Source organism: Pelophylax lessonae (assembly GCF_965119305.1).
Source record: "Pelophylax lessonae genome assembly, chromosome: 9".
Lineage (NCBI taxonomy): Eukaryota > Metazoa > Chordata > Amphibia > Anura > Ranidae > Pelophylax > Pelophylax lessonae.
Genome location: NC_138776.1, coordinates 14,280,691 through 14,297,414, shown reverse-complemented (window position 1 = coordinate 14,297,414; position 16,724 = coordinate 14,280,691).

Below are 16,724 nucleotides of genomic sequence, written 5' to 3'. Positions count from 1 at the left end.
GAAAGATTTCTGTAATATTTGGTGTTTTTTTTTTTAACGCGTAATGGCGGCAATCTGCGATTTTTTTTGCGGGACTGCGACATTGCGGCGGACAGATCGGACCCTTGACTGACATTTTTGACACTTTTGGGGGTACCAGTGACATTACTGCAGTAATCAGTGCTAAAAATATGCACTGTTACTGTAAAAATGACACTGGCAGGGAAGGGGTTAAATTTATTGGAGAGGGAGGGGTTAATGTATGCCTGGTGCTTACTAACGTGTGTGGGGGGAGGTGACTGAGTGACACAAGGACAGATCCAGGGTTCAGCTATGCTGAACCCTGCAATCTGACCCTGTCTGTCACTTAGGAGATCCTCCCTCTTTGTTTACACAAGCGGGCGGATCTCCAGACTCGATTCCCCAACGATCGGGGAAGAGCAGCGGCAATCGCCGCTGCTCCTCCCCTGGCCCGACTCCCGCTGTGACTGAAAACCACGTGAGCGCGCCTACAGGGGGAGGAGTCCAGCTACGTAGGTTTACGTTGCTGGACGATAACGAGCCACATTGCTGCAGTAGCAGCAATGTGAGCGGTGGGAAAGTGGTTAACCACTTTACCACCGGAGGATTTTGCTGTCTTACGTCTGGGCCACTTTTTGCGATTCGGCACTGTGCGACTTTAACTGACAATTGCGCAGTCATGCGACGCCGTACCCAAACGAAATTCACGTCCTTTTTTTCCCACAAACAGAGCTTTCTTTTGGTGGTATTTGATCACCTGTGCGATTTTTACTTTTTGCGCTATAAACAAAAAAAGAGCGACAATTTTGAAAAAATAACAATATTTTTCACATTTTTTTATATGAAATTCCCCCCCCCCCCCAAAAAAAAAATGGAAAAATCTAAATTTTTTATCATTTTAGGCCAATTTGTTTTCTGCTACATATTTTTGGTAAAAAAAAATCGCAATAAGCGTATTTTGATTGGTTTGCGCAAAAGTTAACTAAGGGAAAGATTAATCAGTGCTATACATATGCACTGTTACTGAAAAATGACACTGGCAGGGAAGGGGTTAATTTTATTGGAGAGGGAGGGGTTAATGTATGCCTGGTGCTTACTAACGTGTGTGGGGGGAGGTGACTGAGTGACACAGGGACAGATCGCAGGTTCAGCTATGCTGAACCCTGCAATCTGACCCTGTCTGTCACTTAGGAGATCCGCCCCCTTTGTTTACACAAGCAGGCGGATCTCCACACTCGATCCCTGACGATGGGGGAAGAGCAGCGGCGATCGCCGCTGCTCCTCCCCTGGCCCGACTCCCGCTGTGACTGAATACAGCGGGAGCGAGCCTCCGGCGGCGCGCGCGCGCCGCTGAGAAGGGGGAGTGTCTGCCGACGTAGGTCTACGTCGTCAGACCTACAACAGCCACTTTGCCGCAGTAGAGCTCTAGTGAGCAGACGGCAAGTGGTTAAGTTTAGAGACCCAGTCCCAGTGGCCAGCACAGGTGCCAGGGAATGGTCACATTTTGCCTGCATACATACACATACTGGGGCCAGTTCTAACAGGAGCCATTTAGGGCTGCCACCATGTTGTTGGAGTGTAGAAGGAAACCCACAGAAGCACAAAGTAAACATGCAAACTCCATGCAGATAGTGCCCTGGTTGGGATTCAAACTAAGGACCCCAGTGTAGCAAGGCAGGCATGCTAACCACTAAGCCACTGTAGAGCTCATTGCCTTGCCTATGTCTGTTGCAGTGTGTTGTCATTCAATTGATATGCATACCATCAGGAAACTACATTCACCTGTCACTCAGGGCAATGCAACACATACATTGACTTACGTTGCACTGGGCAAAAAATGAGACAAGTATGTTTTCTGCCCTGTAAAGGGCAGTTGAGGATTAAAATTAAATGGGCCGTGTAACCCAATGCGTATGCAAACACATGCGCAAAAGTAGGAATGAGACCAAAGGGCCACATTATACCGATGCATCTACTGCAGAGTGGTGCGTTGTGGCACCATTTATTTTGTATGTCACCCCTATGCCCTCAGTCAATACAACACCAACACACCCGCATTGCAGCACACCAAAACATGCAGTAACATGAGGTATGCTGTTTCAGAAACAGTAGGGTGGGTGTGATTTTAGGTCAAATGACCCATAGACCACCCTAGTGCGGGAGTCTCCGGGGACAGGGATGAGCTTGGGTTTGGTCTGAACCCAAAAGAAAGGTGACAATCAGCTGTGGACAGGGAGTCCTCTGCCCTGGGGTGGGGATGCTCATGACATCAATGACCCAATATGGAACATAGCCATATTTGGTCAATGACATTGACAACACGGCCACATTAGGTTAATGACATTGACAGGCATCTCCTGCATGTGTCTTGACCAGTACTGACAGCCATCCTCTGAGTTTGCACAAACCTGGGTTTGAACTGAACCCAAGCCAATACCTGGTTTATTCCCCAGGGGCAGAGATGAGCTTGAGTTCAGTCTGAACCCAGAGAAAGATGCCAGGGATAAAGGATTCCCTGCTCTGCAGTTGCATACACACAAAGGGTGGGGATGTTCATAACATCATTGACCCAATATGACTACATGACCATATTAGATCAATGATGTCATGAGCATCACTGCCCCTTTGTATATTGCACAACTGCTGGACAGGAAATCCACTGCCCGCAGCTGATTTGACCAGAACTAAGAGCCATCTTCTTTTTTCAAACAAACCTGGGTCTAAAGAGGGTCAGGAGATACAAAAGGTACTAACTGTGGGGGGATGAGCTAATGCAGAAAAATAAAAGTACAGTTGTTGGGTGGGGGCAGGGTAGGCCTCTCTGAAGAGAAGTGTTTTCAGGAATCGTTTGAAAGTGGACAGACTAGGAGATAGTCGGATAGACGGGGGTAGGGAGTTTTAGAGGATGGGAGAGGCTTGGGAGAAGTCCTGGAGGCGAGCATGGTAGGAGGTGTCAGGGGAGCTAGAGAGCAGGAGGTCTTGGGTGGAACAAAGAGAACAATTAGGTTGGTATTTTGAGACCAGGTTAGTGATGTAGCTGGAGGCAGAGTCATGGATGGCTTTGTAAGTTATTGTTAGTATTTTGAATTGAATTTGTTGGTTGAGCAAAAGCTAGTGGAGGGATTGGCAGAGGTCAATGACATTGGCTACATGGTCATATTAGGTGATGACATTGGCTACATGGTTATATTTAGTCAATGACATTGGCTACATGGTCATATTAGGGGATGACATTGGCTACATGGTTATATTTAGTCAATGACATTGGCTACATGGTCATATTAGGTGATGACATTGGCTACATGGTTATATTTAGTCAATGACATTGGCTACATGGTCATATTAGGTGATGACATTGGCTACATGGTCATATTAGGTGATAACATTGGCTACATGGTTATATTTAGTCAATCACATTGACTACATGGTCATATTAGGTCAATGACATTGGCTATGACAAAAGGCCATTTTTGGTCAGTTACACTGACCTAATCTATCCATATGGATATCCATATTATGTTAATGAAGTAATGAAAAACATAGCCCCTTTGTGTAGGGATGAGGTAGGGTTCAGGCTGAACCCAAAAGAAAGCTGCCAGTCAGCTGTGAGTGGGGGATTCCCTGCACTGCAGCTGCATACACAGAAACGGGGGCTCATGCTCATGACATCATTGACCAAATATGGCTACATGGCCATATTAGGTCAAGGACATCAACTACATGGCCATATAAGGTTAATGATATTAGCTACATTATTATTATTATTTTTATTATTATGCAAGGAGTGATGAAGAGATGGAGACTAGAGGTGATAGAGAGATGGAGACAGGAGGGGTGGAGACTAGAAGCAGAAGGTCACAGAGACAGGAGGTGACGGAGACAGGAGGGATGGAGGCAGGAGGTGATGGAGGCAAGGGGCGATGAAGAGATGGAGACTAGAGGTGATGGAGAGATGGAGACAGGAGGGGATGGAGACTGGAGACAGGAGGTGATGGAGACTGAAGGGATGGAGACAGAAGAGGTGGAGGCAGGAGGTGATGGAGGCAAGGGTCGATGGAGAGATGGAGACTAGAGGTGATGGAGACAGGAGGGGTGGAGGCAGGAGGTGATAGAGACTAGAGTGATGGAGACTGGAGGTGATGGAGGGATGGAGACAGGAGGTGATGGAGACTGGAGGAATGGAGACAAGAGGGGATGGAGGGATGGAGACAGAAGGTGATAAAGGTATGGAGGCAGGAGGTGATGATGGCAGGAGGTGATGGAGGGATGGAGACAGGAGGCGATGGAGGGATGGAGTCAGGAGGTGATGGAGAAATTAAGGGATGGAGGGATGGAGACAGGAGGTGATGGAGGGATGGAGGCAGGAGGTGATGGAGACAGTAGGGGATGGAGGCAGTAATTGATTGAGACAGGAGGTGATGGAGGAATGGAGACTGGAGATGATAAAGGGATGGAGACAGGAGGTGATGGAGACAGAAGGTGATGGAGGCTAATGGGATGAAAGCAAGCGGTGATGGAGGCAGGAGCTGACTCGAGGGGTGGAGACAGGAGGTGATGGAGGCAGGAGGTGATGCAGGTGATATGCGCATATGCATTTGTCTATGCCTGGCAAGACGGGTCTCTGCCTAGGAGCTTCGACTGCACTATGGCCAGCACGTCCCTGACAGGCTACATGGGCATTGTAGGTCAATGATATTGGCCACATGGCTATTTTAGGTCAGTTACACTGACCTAATAAATTCATATGGCCATATTAATTCAATGATGTAATGAACAATGTGGTCACTTTGCGTAGGAATGAGCTTGAGTTCAAGCTGAACCCAGAAAAAAGTTGACAGTCAGCTGTAGGTGGGGGATTCCCTGTCCTGCAGTTGCATATAAGCAAGGGGATGCTCATGCTCATGACATCATTAAATCAACATGGCTACATGGCCATATTCGGTCAATGACATTGGCTACATGGCGATATTAGGTAAATGACATTGGCCACTTGGCTATATTAGGTCAACGACTTTGGCGTCATGGCCATACCAGGTCAATGACACTGGCTACATGGCCATATCGGGTCAATGACATTGGCTACATGGCCATATTAGGTAAACAACCTGGGCCGCATGGCCATATTAGGTTAATGACACTGGCGACTTGGCCATATTAGGTAAACAACATTGTCCACATTGCCATATTAGGTCAGTGACACTGACCTAATTCATTAATTTGGCTATATTCATTTAATGATGTAATAATCAACGTAGCCCCTTTGTGTAAGAATGAGCTTGAGTTCATGCTGAACCCAGAAGAAAATTGCCAGTCAGCTGCAAGTGGGGGATTCCGTGTCCTGCAGCTGCATACACACAAGGAGGTGCTCATGCTCATGACATTATTAAACCAACATGGCTACTTGGCCATATTAGGTCAGTGGCATTGGTTACATGGCCATATTTGGTCAATGACATTGGCCACATGGCTATATTAGGTCAACGACCTTGGCGACATGGCCATATTAGGTCAATGACATTGGCTACATGGCCATATTGGGTCAATGACATTAGCTACATGGCCATATTAGGTAAAGAATCTTGGCCACATGGCCATATTAGGTCAACGACGTTGGCGACATGGCCATATTAGGTCAACGACATTCGCGACATGACCATATAAGGTCAATGACATTGGATACATGGCCATATTAGATCAACAACCATGGCCACATGACCATATTAAGTCAATGACATTAGCTACATGGCCATATTAGGTCAATGACATTGGCTACATGGCCACATTGGGTCAATGATATTGGTAACATGGACATATTAGGTCAAAGACATTGGCCACATGGCCATATTAGGTCAACAACCTTGGCCACATGGCCATATTAGGTCAACGACGTTGGCGACATGGCCATATTAGGTCAACGACGTTCGCGACATGACCATATAAGGTCAATGACATTGGATACATGGCCATATTAGATCAACAACCATGGCCACATGACCATATTAAGTCAATGACATTAGCTACATGGCCATATTAGGTCAATGACATTGGCTACATGGCCACATTGGGTCAATGATATTGGTAACATGGACATATTAGGTCAAAGACATTGGCCACATGGCCATATTAGGTCAACAACCTTGGCCACATGGCCATATTAGGTCAACGACATTGGCAACATGGCCATATTAAGTCAATGACATGAACTTAATATACCCATTTTGGCCATATTGACGTAATGATCTCATAAGCATTGCTGCCCTTTTGTGCACATGGTGGAGAATCTCCGTCTGCAGCTGATTGGCCCAGTAGTGATATCTTTCTTCCAGGTTTGGACGAATGTGGGTTCGAACAGAATCCAAACCAAACCCAAGCTCATCCTTCCGCAATGTGACATAGTGTGTAAAATAAATGGGCTGGCTTAGCGTGTGATATAATGTTAACCAACTGCAGCAGACCTAATCAAACTACATGTGTCCCTTACCAAACCTCAATGGGTTCAGGCAGTTTCTCGCACACCAGCTGTTCTTCCTTTGTGTCTCTCTTTCATATTAAAGTAATGTGGCCCCTTTGTGTAGGAATGAGCTTGAATTCAGGCTCATCCCTGAAGAAGAAAGCTGCCAGCCAGCTGCGGGTGGGGGATTGCCGCTCCTGCAGCTGTATACACACAAGGCCATATTAGGAGAATGACATTGGCTACATGGCCATATTAGGTAAAAAATGTTGGCCACATGGCCATTTTAGGACAACGACATTGGCAACATGGCCATATTAGGTCAATGACACTGGCAACATGGCCATATTAGGTCAATTAAATTGGCGTCATGGCTATATTAGGTCAATAACATTGACCATATGGTCATATTAGTTGAATGACATTGGCGACATAGCCATTTTAGGTCAATGACATTGGCAACATGGCCATACAAAGTCAACGACATTGGCCATATTAGGTCAATGACATTGGGCGACATGGCCATATTAGGTCAATGACATTGGCAACATGGCCATATTAGGTCAACAACATTGGCCATATTAGATCAATGACATTCGCGACATGGCCATATTAGGTCAATGACATTGGCGTCATGGCTATATTAGGTCAATAACCTTGACCATATGGTCATATTAGTTGAATAACATTGGCGACATAGCCATTTTAGGTCAATGACATGGCAACATGGTCATACAAAGTCAACGACATTGGCCATATTAGGTCAATGACAATTGGGTGACATGGCCATATTAGGTCAATGACATTGGCAACATGGCCATATTAGGTCAACGACATTGGCCATATTAGATCAATGACATTCGCGACATGGCCATTTTAGGTCAATGACATTGGCAACATGGTCAATGTAGGTCAACAACCTTGGCCACATGGCCATATTAGGTCAACGACATTGGCGACATGGCTAAATTAGGTCAACGACATTGGCGACTAGGCCACATGGCCATATTAGGTCAGCAACCCTAGCCACATGGCCATATTAGGTCAACAACATTAGCGACATTGCCACATGCAACCTTAGCCACATGGCCATATTAGGTCAACGACATTGACGACATGGCCATATTAGATCAATGACATTGGCGACATGGTCATATTAGGTCAATGACATTGGCCACATGGCCATATTAGGTCAACGACATTGGCGACATGGCCAAATTAGGTCAACGACATTGGCAACTAGGCCACATGGCCATATTAGGTCAGCAACCCTAGCCACATGGCCATATTAGGTCAACGACATTGGCAACATGGCCACATCATGGACATATTAGGTGAGAAACCTTAGCCAAATGGCCATATTAGGTCAATGACATTGGCGACATGGCCATATTAGATCAACGATATTGGCGACTAGGCCACATGGCCATATTAGGTCAGCAACCCTAGCCACATGGCCATATTAGGTCAACGACATTGGCAACATGGCCACATCATGGACATATTAGGTGAGCAACCTTAGCCAAATGGCCATATTAGGTCAACGACATTGGCGACATGGCCATATTAGGTCAACGATATTGGTGACTAGGCCACATGGCCATATTAGGACAGCAACTCTAGCCACATGGCCGTATTAGGTCAACAACATTGGCAACATGGCCATATTAGGTGAGCAACCTTAGCCACATGGCCATATTAGGTCAACGACATTGGCGACATCATGGCTATATTAGGTCAACGACAATAAGTTAATATATCCATTTTGGCCATATCAACGTAATGATCTTATAAGTTTTGCTGCATCTTTGTGTACGGGATAGAGAATCCCCTTCTGCAGCTGATTGGCCCAGCAGTGATATCTTTCTTTTGGGTTTGGATGAACGTGGGTTCAAACAGAATCCAAACCAAACCCAAATGTGACATAGCATGTGTTAAATAAATGGGCTGCCTTAGCATGTGACATAATGTTAACCCACTGCAGCAGACCCAATAAAACTACATGTGTCCCTTACCAAACCTCAATAGGTTCAGGCAGTTTCCCGCACACCTGCTGTTCCTCGCTTGTTGTCTCTTTTCCATATTAAAGCGATGAAATGCACTTCTCACAAGCCCCTAATTAAAACGTATATGTGCAATGCTTACATTAGAAATGTATATACTGCACGGTCACTTTGGCAAGTGTTATCAAACCTTTCCTTACGTGCAAGGGAGAGCTGCGAAAAAACAGGATAGAAACAAAAAAAAAAAAAATTAACACATCAAATATCACATAATTATTATTAGTGTAGCTGTTACACTTCTAAAATTTTAAAATGGTATTTTGACACCCTCCGCCATTTTTCTTACACGTGTACTGCTGACACAACATAGCTCCTAACAAAGAAACAAATGTTCCTTCACAGGAACCCCTCCCCCACTGCAATCTGCTAAAATTTGCAAATGCAGCCGCTCACAACCCACCTCCTTCCAAAGGTCTACGGAAATAACCTCCTTTTAAAATTTAATAAGATTTGACTTTTAACTCGCAGGCGAAGGAGGGGGGGGGGAGGAAGGGCGTGCAGCATGGGGAGAGCTGTTAATAAGTAATTAGGCACATTCAGTAAAATAAAGTAAATGAAACCGATAAGCAAGACAGCAATTGGAAAAAAAAAAAAGTTATCTGCAACGTATGACAAAAACATATCTAGGCTGCCTATATGTTCCAAAGTCTACATGGAACAGAAGGTGAAGGATTTTTGGCTCGATGATTTTTTTTTTAACCCTTACCGAATGCTATGGTATTATCTATGTGATTCTATTTATGTTAAAGTGTTGTTATTTTTTTTATTTTTTTTAATCTCATAATTAGAGAATTAAATCTGAGGGTAGGGAAAAAAAAAAAAAGGCTGTTGCAAGTTCAAATTTTATCTTTAGCAGTTCCTTCAATTACATGCAAGTACCTAACCGGCCCGTGACAAAAGCCAATTTATCACATCTCAATCAGGCTGAACTGCACTTACTAGAAAGCAATCTAGCTTATAATTAGCACTAGGGCTTTTATGGTGCTTGCACAAAATTACGGGCTTTTTTTTTTTTTGGTTCACAGAAACAAGAAGCCTCCATCTTCCCACTTCTAACACCGCAAAGTCAAGTGGCGCATGGAACCGAAGGGTTCGGCTCGCTTTTGTGCTTTTCCACTGCATGGTACCACATGGTACGGTGTTGAAACGGTTCAGTACTGTACGGCGGTGCTTTTCCACTACATGGAACCGAACGGTTCGGCTCGTTTTTGTGCTTTTCCACTGCATGGTACCACATGGTACGGCGTTGGAACGGTTCGGTACGGTACGGTGGCGCTTTTCCACTACATGGAACCGAACGGTTCGGCTCGCTTTTGTGCTTTTCCACTGCATGGTACCTCATGGTACGGTGTTGGAACGGTTCAGTACGGTACGGCGGCGCTTTTCCACTACATGGAACCGAACGGTTCGGCTCGTTTTTGTGCTTTTCCGCTGCATGGTACCACATGGTACGGCGTTGAAACGGTTCGGTACGGTACGGCGGCGCTTTTCCACTACATGGAACCGAACGGTTCGGCTCGTTTTTGTGCTTTTCCACTGCATGGTACCACATGGTACGGCGTTGGAACGGTTCGGTACGGTACGGCGGCGCTTTTCCACTACATGGAACCGAACGGTACGGCTCGCTTTTGTGCTTTTCCACTGCATGGTACCTCATGGTACGGTGTTGAAACGGTTCGGTACGGTACGGCGGCGCTTTTCCACTACATGGAACCGAACGGTTCGGCTCGTTTTTGTGCTTTTCCACTGCATGGTACCACATGGTACGGTGTTGAAACGGTTCGGTACGGTACGGCGGTGCTTTTCCACTGCATGGAACCGAACGGTTCGGCTCGCTTTTGTGCTTTTCCACTGCATGGTACCACATGGTACGGCGTTGGAGCGGTTCGGTACGGTACGGCGGCGCTTTTTCACTACATGGAACCGAACGGCTCGCTTAAACAGTACCATCTCAGTTGTGGTTCCAAGAGGGCCGTACCGGTACCATATCCCACAATCCTTTGCATGCAGCCTTGACTGTTTGTCACTACTAGCCACTGATTGGTCAGAGAATCATTGTTATCCAACCCACTTTACTTTAGTGGAAAAGCAAACCGTACCAAACCGTACCGAACCGTTCCAACACCGTACCATGCGGTACCATGCAGTGGAAAACCAAACAGAGCCAAGCAGGGCCGAGTGGAGCCGAGCCAGTACTTGCAGTGGAAAAGTGCCATAACATACCGTGTTTCCCCCAAAAATAAGACCGGGTCTTATATTAATTTTGGCTACAAAAAACACACTAGGGCAGGGGTCGGGAAACTTTTTGGCTGAGAGAGCCATGAACACCAGATATTTTCAAATGTAATTCCGTGAGAGCCATACACTATATACACTATATTTCAGGGGTCGGGAACCTTTATTTAATATTCATATTCATTAGGGCTGCTGAATATAATCGCCGAATCGATGCATCGCGATGTGACCCTTCACGATTCTGCATCGATTCGGGGTGGTTGAATAATCGATTACCTAATGACGTCACTTTCGGGGGCGGGGACAGAAGTGACATGGCGGCGCTGGCCGGGCTTGTGGGATACGGAGCTCCTCCTCGCGGCGTGGGAGAGGAGGAGAGCGGAGCTATCGGTGCTCTCTCTGGCCCCGGGATACACACGGCACGCCCACTTAGCACGCTGCTGCCCGACCGCACGCTCTGACAGCCCGGCCGCCCGAAGTCGTGGCCTTCCCAGCTCGGTACACTTCTGTTAGCGGTGCGGTTCTCGGTAGACAGCCTGAGTTGACCGCAGGGGAGGGAGGAGGCCCTGCTTTCCGCCTGTACCGTGCACTGCACTAGTCCGAGCTCCAAATTCCTGACATGAGGCTCATCACCCAGGACCTGTCCGAGCCCTACTCCATACACCTACCGCTACTTCATCCACAACTGGCTGCAGCTCTGCTTCCTGGTAAGTCTGGGCACTACAGGGCCCAGCATTCCTCCTTACCAGGGCCTGCTATAATACAACTAGGGGCACTACAGAGCCCAGCATTCCTCCTTACCAGGGCCTGTTATACTACAACTAGGGGGACTACTACAGACTCTGTAGTCCCCCTAGTTGTTGTATAACAGGCCCTGGTAAGGAGGAATGCTGGGCTCTGTAGTGCCCCTAGTTGTAGTACAGTAGGCCCTGATAAGGAGGAATGCTGGGCTCTGTAGTCCCCCTAGTTGTAGTACAGTAGGCCCTGGTAAGGAGGAATGCTGGGCTCTGTAGTCCCCCTAGTTGTAGTATAACAGGCCCTGGTAAGGAGGAATGCTGGGCTCTGTAGCTCTGTACGCATTCCTCCTTACCAGGGCCTGTTATACTACAACTAGGGGGACTACAGAGCCCAGCATTTCTCCTTACCAGAGCCTGCTATACTACAACTAGGGGGACTACAGAGCCCAGCATTTCTCCTAACCAGAGCCTGCTATACTACAACTAGGGGGACTACAGAGCCCAGCATTCCTCCTTACCAGGGCCTACCGTACTACAACTAGCATCAGGTAACTCTTCTAACCTGATGTGGCCTGCTCTAAAGGGGGATCTATGAGGGGACCTGCTCTACTAAAGGGGAATCTATGGGGGGACCTGCTCTACTAAAGGGGATCTCTGGGGATGCTGGCCTGCTCTAAAGGGGATCTATGGCAACCCTGCACTAAAGGGGATCTGTTCCATAGATCCCGCTTTAGAGCAGGGTCCCCATAGATCCCCCTTTAGAGCTCAGTTCCCCTGGATCCCCTTTAGGACAGGCCCAGGCTCCCCATAGATCTCCTTTAGAGCAGGGTCCCCATAGATCCCCCTTTAGAGAAGGGTCCCAATAGATCCGCCTTTAGAGCAGGGTCACCATAGATCCCCCTTTAGAAAAGGGTCCCCATAGTAATCGTGATGCATCGTGATGCATCGCGGAATCGAATCGTATCGAATCGCGACCCTAATAATCGTAATCGCATCGAATCGTGAGGTAAGTGAAGATGCGCAGCCCTAATATTCATGGGCCGCTGCTATACAGTGAGTAGATGGAGCCGTGTGAAAGTGCCTGGAGTCTGGTCGGGAAGAGAGCAGAGCAGGGAGGTATGCAATGAGGCCGGAGTGGTGAAGCGCCTGCAGGCCTGCGAGTGATGGAGGTGAGTATAGGCCCTGAGAAAATGGCGGCTGGCCGCTGAAGGCACTAGGGCTTATTTTCAGAGGGTGTCTTATTTATTTACAGTATGTACCAGAGACATAACTAGAACCTTCAGGGCCAGGTGCAAGAAACCATGAAGGGCCCCCCGGACCCCTGGCCGGGGCCCTTGTTTTCAAGCCTGGGGCTCTCTCTTCCCACTGATCCTGGGGCCCTTTACTGTCATTGCCCTTTATTACGGTCCCGCAGCGGGACCCTTTCACAAGTTCTGCAGTGGGTCCCCTTCCTGCCATCTTGGGGCCTCCCCATGGTGGTGGAATGCCAGGGCCCGGATACAAGTGTGACCTTTGCAAACCTAGAAGTTCCCGCACTTGAGTCAGTAGTTTTAATTTTTTGGTATTTTAATTGTATTATTTTTTTTTTTTTTTACAATGTCACTGACTATGACTCTGTCTATTCAGAAAAGGAAGGAGCTGGTAAATTACATATTTACCGACCCCTCCCTGGTTCTCTATTGTGACACATCCCCTGCAACAGCCACCAGGAGAGGGGAGGAAGCACAGTGGGGGGTGCAAGGGGAGCACACAGGGGCCCAGAGACAGCAGAACACATGTGAACTGGATAGGAGGAGTGGCGGGGGCAGCATACAGAGGAACCAATCTCCTCCATTTTCCTCCTGCAGCTACAGGGAGAAAAAGGAGGACAGTGATTTCTCTACATGCGGCCCCCCTGCCCTTCCTATGCCGCACAGGCCCCCCGGAGCATGGGGCCGGTTGCAATTGCAACCCCTGCCACCCCTGTAGTTATGCCCCTGGTATGTACAATAATTTAGTCAACAACAGTCAGGTCATCATGACGATCTTAAAGTGGTTGTAACCCTAACAAAAATAAAAAAATCCTGATCCTTTAAGGCATGATAGACAGCACAGTGCTTGTTCCGTGTCATTTACTCTTTGTTCTGAAAAACCCGGAATAAAGCAAAACATTTTTTTTTTAAATTCCTGTGTTCCCTGTCTTCTCTCCCCCTGTCAGCTCAGGAGTCAGCATTAGGACATTCTGTAATCCAAAAAATAAACCTTGGTTAAAAGGTATTATAAAATTATGTAATTCGTTTTGTAAAAAGATTATAGAATGTGCAGTGTGTCTCCTTTTGTAACTTTATTGTGGAAAGTACCTTATTTACAGCGCCGTTGGGTGCTCACATGACCCACCGGAGCTCTTCCTCCCCATCTTTAAACACTGCAGAGTGAAGGACCGCTGACGTCACCCGGGAGGAGAGGAGAAGATCTACGGTGGGTCATGTGAGCGCCCAGCGGCGCTGTAAATAAGGTATTTTCCACAAAAAAGAAAGACACACTGCATATTATATATTCTTTTTACAAAACGGATTACATGTTTTTACAACGACTTTAACAAGGGCTCTTTTTTGGGGTAGGGCTTATATTGCAGTCATCCCCAAAATTAACGCTAGGTCTTATTTTCGGGATAGGGCTTATTTTCAGGAAAACAGGGTACAGTGCATCTGGAAAGTATTATTATTATTATATAGGATTTATATAGCGACAACAGTTTATGCAGCGCTTTACAATATAAAAGGGAAACAAAACAGTTAAAATACAATAAAATACAAGAGGAATAAGAGGGCCCTGCTCAGAAGAGCTTACAATCTAAGAGGGTGGGGCAAGTGGTAGAAAAGGTTATAACTGTGGGGGATGAGCTGATGGAAGAGGTAAAAGATAAGCTGGAGGAGTGATAGGCTTCCCTGAAGAGATGAGTTTTCAGGGATCACCTAAAGCAGCCTTTTTCAACCAGGGAGCCTAGGCACCCTGGGGGTGCCTTGAGGTTTCTTTAGGGGTGCCTTGGCAAAATGACTAAAATTTACCCCAAAAGTGTATATACTGTAAGTGGGTGGGTGGATAAAACCGGCCTTTTAGTTACACAAAACCACAGGTTTCCATTGTACACAATTACAACCTTCTAGCTGCCAACCTCCTAACGACCAATGACATCATCAGTTAATAAGGAGGATGTCAGTTGCCTGCATAACATCCTTGTTTGACCCTCCCTTGTTCCTCTCCATCAGCTTTGGGGGGGTCTCAAAACTGAGGGAGAAAAGAAACATTGAAATACTTGTCAGTATCAGTTTGCAAAAGTGCATTTGCTTTGGAAGAATAAATTACCTCTAACGTTCGGTGTCCAAAATGTATTGATGTTGCTCCATCATGTAATACTCAGAATAGTTTTTAAATTTTGGAATGGGACTCCTCAAGACCATATTTTGGAATGTGCCTCAAGGTTGTCCATAATTTTAAAGGGTGCCTTGACTAAAAAAGGCAAGAAACACTGGTCTAAAGGCAGGTAGAAAAAGATATATACGGACAAGTTGAGGTAGAGCGTTCCAGAGGATGGGAGAGGCTCTGGAGAAATCCTAGAGATGAGCATGGGAGGAGGAGACAATGGAGCTTGAGAGAAGGAGGTCTTGAGAGGAACAGAGAGGACGGTTTGGGTGATATTTGGAGACAAGGGAGTTGCAGTAGTCGAGGCGAGAGATAACAAGGGAGTGAATGAGTAGCTTGGTGGTTTCATTTGTTAAAAAGGGGCGAATTTTAGAGATGTAACGGAGGTGAAATCTACATGCTTTTGACAACCCTTGGATTTGGGGCTGAAAGGACAGGTCAGAGTCTAGGATTACACCTAGTACCCTGGCCTGAGGGGAGGGATTGATGGTTGCATTACTGATTTTGATGGAAAAGTCATGGGGGGGCATTCACTTTTTCCACATTTTGTTATGTTACAGACTTATTCCAAAATGGATTCAATTCATTATTTTCCTCAAAATTCTACAAATAATCCCCCATAATGACAATGTAAAAGAAGTTTGTTTGAAATCTTTGGAAATTTATTAAAAATATAAAACAAAACAAATCCCATGTACATAAGTATCACAACCTTTGCTCAATACTTCGTTGAAGCACCTTTGGCACCAATTACAGCCTCAAGTCTTTTTGAGTATGATGCTACGAGCTTGGCACACCTAATTTTGGGCAGTTTCTCCCATTTTCCTTTGCAGGACCACTCAAGCTGCATCAGGTTGGATGGGGAACATCGGTGCACAGCCATTTTCAGATCTCTCCAGAGATGTTCAATCGGATTCAAGTCTGGGCTCTGGCTGGACCACTCAAGGACATTCACAGAGTTCTCCCGTAGCCACTCCTTTGTTATCTTGGCTGTTTGCTTAGGGTCGTCGTCCAGTTGGAAGATGAACCTTTGCCCCGTCTGAGGTCCAGAGCGCTCTGGAGCAGTTTTTCATCAAGGACGTCTCTGTACATTGCTGCATTCATCTTTCCCTCGATCCTGACTAGTCTCCCAGTTCCTTCCGCTAAAAAACATCCCCACAGCATGATGCTGCTACCACCATGCTTCACTGTAGGGATGGTATTAGGGTATTAGCCAGGTGATGAGCGGTGCCTGGTCTCCTCCAAACATGTGGCTTGCCATTCAGGCCAAAGAGTTCAATCTTTGTTTCATCAGACCAGAGAATTTTGCTTCTCATAGTCTGAGAGTCCTTCAGTTGCCTATACAGACATGATACAGGAGATGTCAGAGGCTATGCAGACATGGTACAGGAGAGTAACAGGAGATGGTCAGAGGCAGCAAAGGGGTTCAGTCTTACCTTTCTGTGGTATGGAGAGGCGCGTGCCACCGCTAAGCTTGAGACAAGTGCCTTACATTTAAAAATGGCGCCAAGTAACTATAGACCTGTTAGTTTAACTTCTATAGTCGGGAAGATATTGGAGAGTTTAATAAAAGACCACATAGATGAGTTCTTGCAGGAAAAAAATATTTTAAGCAACAGACAGCATGGATTCATGGAAGACAGAAGTTGTCAAACAAACCTGATTTCTTTTTATGAGGAGGTAAATAAAACCTTGGACAGAGGGGTGGCTGTGGATGTGGTATACTTGAATTTGTAAAATCATTTGACACCGTTCCCCACACACGGCTAATGTGTAAGGTAAAGTCCACATAAACAATAAATAGTGCAGCGCTCATAAATAACTAAAAATAATATT